This window comes from Choloepus didactylus, chromosome 3 (genome assembly GCF_015220235.1).
Source record: "Choloepus didactylus isolate mChoDid1 chromosome 3, mChoDid1.pri, whole genome shotgun sequence".
In the NCBI taxonomy this organism is placed as follows: Eukaryota; Metazoa; Chordata; class Mammalia; order Pilosa; family Megalonychidae; genus Choloepus; species Choloepus didactylus.
The window spans coordinates 17,032,235-17,042,205 of record NC_051309.1 but is presented as its reverse complement, the minus strand read 5'-3'; positions in this window follow the sequence as shown (position 1 = coordinate 17,042,205).

Here is a 9,971-nt window from a genome sequence, read left to right as displayed (position 1 = left end):
ATATATAAATTATAAGATGTGTCTCAGGGGTTGTTCAGTTTCATTCTCTACATTTTTAAGTGATCTCTGACTTGATTCTTTTCTGTAACTCTTGACTGAATTTCTGTAACACTCTCAGCAAAAAGAAGGGTCACAACTGGTATAACCTAGTCAATGAAAGAGTGTAATGTGATACCCAATATGTAATGATAGACACATTCCTGCTCAGAGTTACAGGACGATCTCTCCTTCCTGGGGGGTTAGAATCAATCACTCAGTTCTCCCACAGCCCTCAACTTTTATCCATACCATTCAGTGATTCTCACGGTCAATCATGTTTTAGGCTCACAGGCGATCTTGTAAGCTCCTTGAGGCATTCATTTCTGTGTCACCATCAACACTTAGTGTGTGGCTTTAACCACAGTATACACTCAATTACGGTCTGGATCTCTGAATTGAATTATCTATTATCAATATACCATCCTAAATTTTTTTGCAACCAAAGAGACCAAAGAATAGTTTTCATATTTGGTTTCTGTGTTTTCTGTCATTTCATACCAGGAGTTGTATGGGGATAATCTTCTCTGTCTCCTCTACTCTTTATGAATTGAAAATTCTTCAGTAATTCTGCAGGATCACATCGTACTGATTTATTCTTCTATGACTTTGCTCATTCCATTCTCTCTGGCTTGAATGGCCTCTCAGTCTCCTCTGCTTTATAAACCTCTGTTCATCCTTCAAAACCTTGTTCAATTGTCACCCATTCTTTCAAGTCTTCCCTCATCTTCGGAGATAGGAAATTACTTCTCTCTCTAGTCTATTTGTTTTTATTTTTATCCCTAACATGTTATGTTTCAGTTTTGTACTATATCCCATCTACTAGATTTATTCCCAGAATCGGCCTAGTGCCTGATACATCCTGATGATCAACAAATGTTTGCTCATTTGAACTGAGCATACAGATCATTGTGTATATAAAATATTGATTCATTTTGAAACTAAGTTGTAACTGATAACACATTTTGCTACATATCAATAAATCTATCCAGACCCTCATTTGCCATAATGTTCTTAATACAAGATACCATGTCGGGGCTGTTCCTATGCTTAGAGCTTAGGGTTTCTTCATTTAATGCACAAGAAAAATATATTCACCTTGATAGATGCTGAGAAGTCACTTTTTTAGAATTTAATATCAATTTCTGATTAAAGGGTAAAAAAAAAAACTCTGTGTAAAGAAGGAATAGTAGAATATATCCTTAACATGATGAGGAATTTCTCAACTCAAGAGTAAAATCTTGTGTAATGGTGAATCTTTAGAGATTATTTTATTATATTCAGGAATAAGGAGATGACATCCACAGTCTGTATGGCCACAATTCTTTTAACATTATTCTAGGAGAAATGTAGCCAAAGTACCAAAGCAAGAAAGAAGACAAATGAAAGCCATAAATCCATATAGAAGGAAACAAAATAATCATTATTTGCAAATGGTAAGATTGTCTATCTAAAGCACCCAATAAAGTCAACTGAAAACCTTAACTAACAATTGATTCAGTGAGCTTATGGTTACCATATTAATATACAGAAATTGTTTGCTTTCTTATAAAACAAATAATCTGAAAATATAATGAATAAATTCACAATAGAGAAAGTAAATAGAGAAATAAATTTTAAAATAATTATGAAAAAGTTATAAAACCTTACTGAATGTCATTAAAAAATAGAGTATAATAGTGTTTCATTAGGCCAAGATAGACAGAAACATCAGTGGAATGGACTAGATAGTTCAGAAACAAAGCCAAGAATATATAAAAAGTGAACATCTGATAAAATCTATATGATGATGTAGATAATACTGTCAGCTGTGGAGTCAGACGGCCTGAGTTTGCATCCTGTTTCATCTACTTATTACTGAATTATTTAACCTCTTTGGGTAAAAGTTTGAGTCTAATCCATAATAATTTCCACCTCACAGGATGGTTGTAAGGATTAAATGAGATGATTATGTAATGTCTGACATGCTGTAATTGCTTAATAAATGGGATAAAATATTATTAAATAAATGGCATTGGCTCCTGAAAAAGTATTTGGAAAAACAACATTTTTTCATCATTAATTTATATCTTACACCAAATTAAATTAAAGATGAATCATAGATTGAAATGTAAAAAAAAAAAGAAATTAACATGAAATTAACATAATCTTGAAGAAGTGATTAACTCTCTTAATATATAAAGAGTTATTAAAGATCAATGATAAAAGATGAATGTTTCAAAAGAAAATGTGCAAAAAAAATATATAGAAAATTAAATATGTAAATACCTTTAACCTATGTATTTTTTTTTTTAACAATTTACTCAAAATAGATAATTTAAAGTTTGCAAAGATGTGTTCATTTGAGAACTATGTATTATCTGTTATGTTCCAGGTATTGATCTGTATACATAGTAGTGTGAAACATGACCTTCTCTTAGAGCCTACTGAGAAAAACTGACATGGGCGTTAAAACACACACACAAACAGATCAATGTAGATCTGCATAGTATGAGTTTAAGTGCGAGGAAAGAGAAAAACAGGGGGCTAAAGAGAGAATATGTTGAAATACAGATTGAGGAGTCTTGAAGAAGTGACATTTAAGCCCAGACCTGAAGGATGAATGCCAGACATTCATTTCCTTTTTGCTAATGAGTGTGAAAAACTAGAAAACCTTCCAGTGGATTTTCAGCTCTCCAGATGGGTTTGGCAACTGAAAGGTCTACACTCAAGCTCACAGAGACACTGGTTCTGCTGCTCATAGTCTTTGCAATGGAGAAAATCAGATGTTTTGTATTGTTCTGCATACTTTGAAGTACTACATGAATTTCCTTCTTGAGTATGTATTGTGCTAACCAACATAAAAATAAAAACACAATTAAAAGTTGCTGCAAAAAAAAAAGCACCGAGTGCTCTTTTTTACTTTAATCGTTCTTTTTCACTTTAATTTTTATTCTTATTACTTTTGTGTGTGTGGTAGCATAAATGTTCAAAAATTAATTTTGGTGATGGACGCACAGCTATATGGTGGTACTGTGAACAATTGATTGTACGCTTTGTATGACTGCATGGTATGTGAATATATCTCAATATAACTGAATTATTAAAAAAAATAAGGGTTGCTGGAGGAACTGCATGAAAGTCATGCAGAGGGTGATTTGGTAATATGGAACAAAAATTTTACAAAAGGGCATACATAACCTTTGCCTCAGAACAATTTCACTTGAAATTTTTTTTCTAAAAAATATTTTTGGGGGTACAAAAAGATATGAGAATTTCACTCAAGGATTGTTGGATTAGTGAACTATTGGAAATATGCAAATATCAACAGGAGGGGACAGTTAGCTCAGTGACGGTTCATTTGCATAAGGAAAGCCTCCACAGCCCTTAAAAATGATGTGTGGGAAACTATGTAATGACAATTCACTTGGGAAACAGAAAGATAAAAGCAAAAAGAGGCCTGATAAAAGCAGTGGGTGAATGGTGAGTCCCTAGAAAAATGGTGGAGACAGTTAAGTGCAGTTTTCAGGAACACAATAGATTCTCCAGGTCACCTCCACTATTAAATACTTCAAAGACTATGGCAAATGGCAGGGGGAAACCTGGCTGCTTCTGGAAAATGTACCATTACATACAGTTGTTTTCCAAAATAAATTGTTTGATCTTGGATTAGGATAGGACTTTTATGAAAGAAAAACACACACATGCTTCCGATGCCAGTCCAATAATAAAAGGACCAAGAAGTCAATTCCGAGCAGACAAGGGCAACAGGGGGCTCCTTTGCTCATGATTGCTTGTCTGTGTCCAGGTTTGTCCTTGGCAGGTAGCAGAGACTTTGTGCAGCAAAACTGTTGGCTCTCTCCAGCCCTCCGGTGCTTGTCTGAGTCCTGCTGTCAGCACCCAGTGGACTTTTCTGGTGAAGCTCCAAGGAAGGAAGAGGAAATCAGGCTTAAATGAGGATGGTAAGGCCAGTTCTGGCAGATGGGGAGGTGACTAAAAGAACGGGTTGGTAAAACAGAGCACAAGAAGCAAAACATATTTTAAGATGTTGGGGAATAAAACACTTTTGTTAAAAATCGAGGAGTGTTAGCTACCAAGGGGTCATTTATTCATTGGTGAAAATACTTGCCACCTACTTTGTGTGTTACAAGTACAGTTAGTGGTGTGGTAGGGTATGGTGTGTGTGTGTGTGTGTGTGTGTGTGTGTGTGTTGTTTTTGGAGGAGAGTGTATCTTATAAAGGTTAGCAAGATACAGAACCTACCCTCAGGGATCTTACAGGTAATTTAAGAAGGAGGACCATATTCTGTAAATGGCAGCTCCTTCATGCATAGAGGAAAATATATCCAATCCAGTAGGATGTTTGGAGGCTATAATTTTATATAAAGTATCAAGCTTTACATTTGCATGGCAATTAGCAAGCAGTCAGTAAATGACAACTATTATTATTATCATCATTATCGGTACAGGAAAAGACAATTGTTGTGAGCTAGATCAGCCTCTTTGGGGCTAGACATTGGTGGCTTTGTGTGCCCACTCGGGGATCCATTTCCCCTCCTCTGGTCATAGGACCTTGTTGTTTCCTCGGGTCCCTGGATTTAGGATGGCCAACCCTGGTCCTGGCTGGAAGGGTGGACATGGGACCCAGGACTGGCCACTCTAATGACCGTAGGGATTGGTTTAAAAATGGGCATTTATGTCTAAACCTGGCAATGAGACTCAAGGCCAGCATTTTTGTTGGAACTGCTGCAACAAAATCCTCTTTCTGTTGAGCTAAATTCGGAGGCTATTGTTCTAGCCCTGCCTGTGGTCACCACAGAACGAAGCCTGCCTGGGTGTAAGTCTGCAGGTGAAGGCACAAGTTTCAGTCCAGTGACAATCATTTGAGTGTCTGGATCCCACTGTGCCTGAATTCAGATGCTTTTGACTTTTCCAATTATATAAGCCAAAATAAATTCACTTTTTTTTTTTCCTTAAGACATTTGGAGTTTCTTTTACTTGCAAGCAAAAATAATGATACACTGTACGTGACCATCTCATTTATATTTATATTTCTTTCATTTAAAAAAGTGTGTGCATCACATCCCAAAAGTAATTTGGGCAGAGAAATAAAAATATATGCAAGACCCCCCTGAGGAGCTAGAGAAAAATGTAGAAGTGTTGACTTCCTCACCTGGATTGGTTGCTGATATTCCTCACAAACATTGAAGGGCTGACGGCTTGGTATGCCAAGCCCTCTATCGTGGGTCCTGTCCTATGAAGCTTGTTACTACAAGATGAGGTTAACCTGCTTATAATTGTGGCCTAAGAGTCTCCCCTGAGTGCTTCTTTGTTGCTCAGATGTGGCCCTCTCTCTCTCTCTAACTGAGCCACCTTGGCAGGTGGTCTCACTGCCCAACCCCCTACATGGGACCTGACTCCCAAGGGTGTAAATCTCTCTGGCAATGCAGGATATGACTCCTGGGGATGAATCTGGACCCAGCATCGTGAGATTGAGAACACCTTCTTGACCAAAAGGGGGAAGTGAAATGAAACAAAATAAAGTTTCAGTGGCTGAGAGATTCCAAATGGAGTTGAGAGGTCACTCTAGTGGACATTCTCATGCACTATATAGATAACACCTTTTAGGTTTTAATGTATTGGAATAGCTAGAAGTAAATAACTGAAACTATCAAACTCCAACCCAGTAGCCTTGACCTCTTGAAGATGATTGTATAACAATGTAAACTGTAGGGTGACAGTATGATTGTGAAAACCTTGTGGCTGGGGCACTCCCTTTATCCAGTGTATGAATGGGTGAGTAGAAAAATGGGGACAAAAACTAAATGAAAAATAGGGTTGGGTGGGGTGATGATTTGGGTGTTCTTTTTTTACTTTTATTTTTTATTATCATTCTGATTCTTTCTGGTGTAAGGAAAATGTTCAAAAATAGATTGGGGTGATGAATGCACAGCTATATGATGGTATTGTGAACAGTTGATTGTACACCATGGATGATTGTATGGTTTGTAAATATATCTCAATAAAACTGAACTTAATTAAAAAAAAAGTGTGTTGCCTGTCTATGAGGCCATATCCCGGGAGAGACTTGCCCTCCAGTAGCTCACAATGAAGGGTGGAGATTGACAGGTATGCAGAGGCTACGGACCAAGTTGGTTTAGAGCATTGACATGGAGGAGGTAGGTTCAGTTCCCATCCCACCAGTTACCACCTGCATAAGCCTGGGCAAAGTCCTCAACCTCTCGGTGCCTTGTTTCCTCATCTGTAAAACGAGAATGATAATAGTCCTTATTTCATGGGGCTGCTGTAAAGATGATAAAGTGTTTGGAACAGTGCCCAACACTTTGTAGCTGTTATATAAGGGTTAGTTATTGTTACTGAGCAGAAAATATTCTTCCTTAATTCGCATTATGGTCCTATGAGATTAGTACTAGTATCTGCATTTTAAAAATGAAGAAATTGAAGCTAAATTCAGTGATGTGTCTTGCCCTATTCACACAGTGAGGAAGTACCCAGCCTGCAGTGTTCTCACCAGCCAGCCACATGGGTCCAAAGTAGATTGCAGAAGCCTCAGTAGCAATTCTGGGATCTTGTGGCTACTAGACAATTCATGATGAGCTGATTACAAGTAGCGATCAGTGTCAGAGACCTAACAAATGGAGCAGGGATAAGATATATGTAAGTTGGTCATGGATGGCCTCTCTGAAGAGGTAACATCTTGAGCTGAGACTGAAGGCACAGGAGGAGCCAGTCATGCCAGAGGTAAGGAGAGGAGGTTTCCAGAAGCCAGAGGAACATGCTTGGTCTGTCCTGAGAATGAAGTGGTAGGAGTGTCCTGGGGAGGCGGAGGAATGACGTGATGTGGCTGGAAAGGTGGGACAAGTCCAGATCATGAGAATGATGGAGGACGGGCACTCAGTGAACATTCGTCTAATGATTAAATGAATGTCGAACAGTCCCTGCTAAGGGGCTAGATTTTAATGTTGATACGTGGGAAACAAGCCATTCTCATTGGCTCTGGCCTTCCTTAGTCATTCCAATTAATTATTATATTTGGTTCAGCAAAGAGCCTTTAGGAAATGACAGTGAACACCATGAGAAAGGAAATCCAAGACACCTCCAAAAGTGCAGGGTGGAGACAGATTATTAAACTCTTCCTCTAGCAGTGACTGATTGGTAAACTTGAGCTCTGAGCAATGACTACTGGTGCTGTAAAGGAGACGCTCTTCAAGGAGTCCACAAGGTCATCAAACATCTCAATTCTAGGTGATAGTCAAGAGGAATGAGAGAGCTTTCTCTGCTTCTGTTCTGGGTCTTCTATTTCATATACCCTAAGAGAGGAGAAGTCTCTGAGCAAACGTACACCGGGCATTCAGATGGCCGAAACTGGCTGCTCCACATTGACCCAACCTGGTTCCAGTCTCAGGCCTGTCAGTCCCTCCCATCCCATCTGCCACTCATCTTCCTCTAACAAAGCACCTATTTGTCATTTTCTGACTTCCCGTGACCATGCAATAAATCGTCAGTTCCTTAACGTGGCATTTCAGATCTTCTAGATTGGGCTTCAATGTGTTTTTACTGTCCCTGCTTTTGCAAGGCTCTTGGCTTTACTTGATATCAGACTTGTTTCATGTTCATTGTTTCCCCCTTCTGCTGGCATGTCCTTTCACGGCCTTTTATCTTTTCATTTCTGACTCATCCTTCAAGGATAAATACAAATGCTAACTCCTCTGTGAAACTTTCCTTGGTGAACTGGTTTGAATAAATTGCTCCTTCCTTCAAGGATCTTTGTGGATTAACATTTCATTGATAAGTTCGAAGGAGCCTCCCATACTATGTCTTACATTTTTCCTGCCCCATCCGTACTGCTGGTGACCACTCTCTAACCCAGGCTGCCCTCCACACCCCACAGTATCCCTTTGTGTTTATTTCTGAGATTGCTTAATCCATGTCACCCCTTTTAAAAACAACATAGCAACAACTATGAGCACTTGCTAAGTGTCAGACACTGTTCTCATCAATTTACATGTATTAATTTATTTAATCCTCACAAGAATTCTAGGGTTATTTTTAACCCCATTTTGCAGATGAAAAAAACTGAGGCACAATGGGGTTAAGCACCCAAGATCCTACAGCTAAGTGCAGGGGTCAGGATATTCAAGCTGAGTTAGCAAGACTCCAAAGTTCATATTCTGAATCACTGTTCTAGACTGCCTCTCTATTGTACAGTCCGGGGGGGGGGGGGCAGGTAGGGTTTTAATTCTATACTTAGCTTTGTCTTGTTCCTGTGGCTAGCTTCCCAGCACCTGGCAGAGTGATTACACTCAGTAGGAGCTGACAGTGTACATGTTGCGTGACGGAAGCAAACGCTTGCATGCCTGTAAGTGACTTGAAGGCAGAGATCAGGCCTTGAATGTCTATCATTATCTTTATTCCTCCCCACCCCCCTCCCACCTGTACCTTGGCACACAGGTGTAAGTTAAATGTTGACTGAACAAAGAGGCAAAGAGAAAAGTAGAGGGTACAGAAATAGGTGAGAAAGCGCAGAGAGAGGGACCTAAGGAGTTGTAAGAAAACTGGCCATTTGAATCAAACCCAGCTTGTAGAAGGAATTTGGAGGGTTTGCAATTGGACAGAATAAGGAAAGCGACAATGACTTAAATACCTGCAGGGGCCAGACAGGTAGATGGAAATGGGAGATATTGGCCGGTGAAGGCAATAGAGAGTGATGGAGATGGCCAAGAATCGAGGCTATTACTCACGTCCTGCTAATGGTAATCCTGCAGTCAGGGATGGGGACTGGTATTGCCAGAGCTTATGATTTTTCAAGAGAAGATGCAAATTTAGATTTTATGTGAATTCCTTCAGTTTTTGAAACTGTTGGTGACTGATTCAAATTGTAGGAAAAATAGACACTCTATGGGTTATGCCTAAAGTGAATGTAGCGAGATGAGGTCCCTGGCTTAAAGGTCAGGCCAGCTTTCAGGGCATCTCAAATGTCTGTGTGAGGAATGTGGGACCTTATTTGATTTTCAGTGTGCAAAATAATATGCAAATTACCCTAGCTCAATCTTCGGGCTTAGCAGCACAGTCCTATTGGAGGTTAGGCTTGTTCATTTTTTTATGGTAACATAGGTATTGTGTACTTGAATTTCACCATGGTTGACCAAAGGAGTCGATTTGTAGTCTTAAAATGAGCTGTTCATCTCCTTTGCTTCTCAGCCATGGCTCTGGGCCAGAAGAAGACAAGTCATACTTGGTCCTCCAAGAAGCAGGGGAAGGAGGACAGGCAGAAAAATGACAAAGCTAACCAGGTAACCAGTAGGTGCCAAGGATTAAACACCTAAGGGCATGGCTTTGGGAGTAGGTGCCTGGAAGATTCTGGAAGAAAGGAGAGGCAAGGCTTCAGGGAGAAGAGGTAGGGGTGGGGAGAGGGGGGGCAATGGGTGTCTGAAATTAAACAGGACAAAGAATAAAACCAAGGTGCTGGGTGCCACTCCATTCTCTTGCATTTCCTGCCATTAATTAGGCCCACAGTCTTGAGCTCCTACTGTGGGCACCACCTGGCCCACTGGGGAGAAAAACAGAGATACCCTAAAAATGAGGGTGATTCTGGGCTCCAGGCAACATAAGGCTTAAGACCCAGGAAGTCAACCTGGGCTGGTTGGAAGCTCGACTCTGCCAGTTACTAGCTGTATGGCCTTGGAAATGTTTCCTAGCTTCTCAAAGTTCCAGTTTCCATAATCTGTATAACGGGGATGGTAATCAAATCAATCATGTAGATTTTTGATTGATTGGTTTATAAATAAGCCACGTGGCACAGTTTCTTGGCAAACAGTAAGAACTTAAATGACAGCAATTGCTATTTTTAAATATATGTATTCTAACAGAAGAATGTAGGAGGTACACTGTTGACTCAAAGAGGGGAGATCATTTTCTTTATCTCTTCCTTTTATT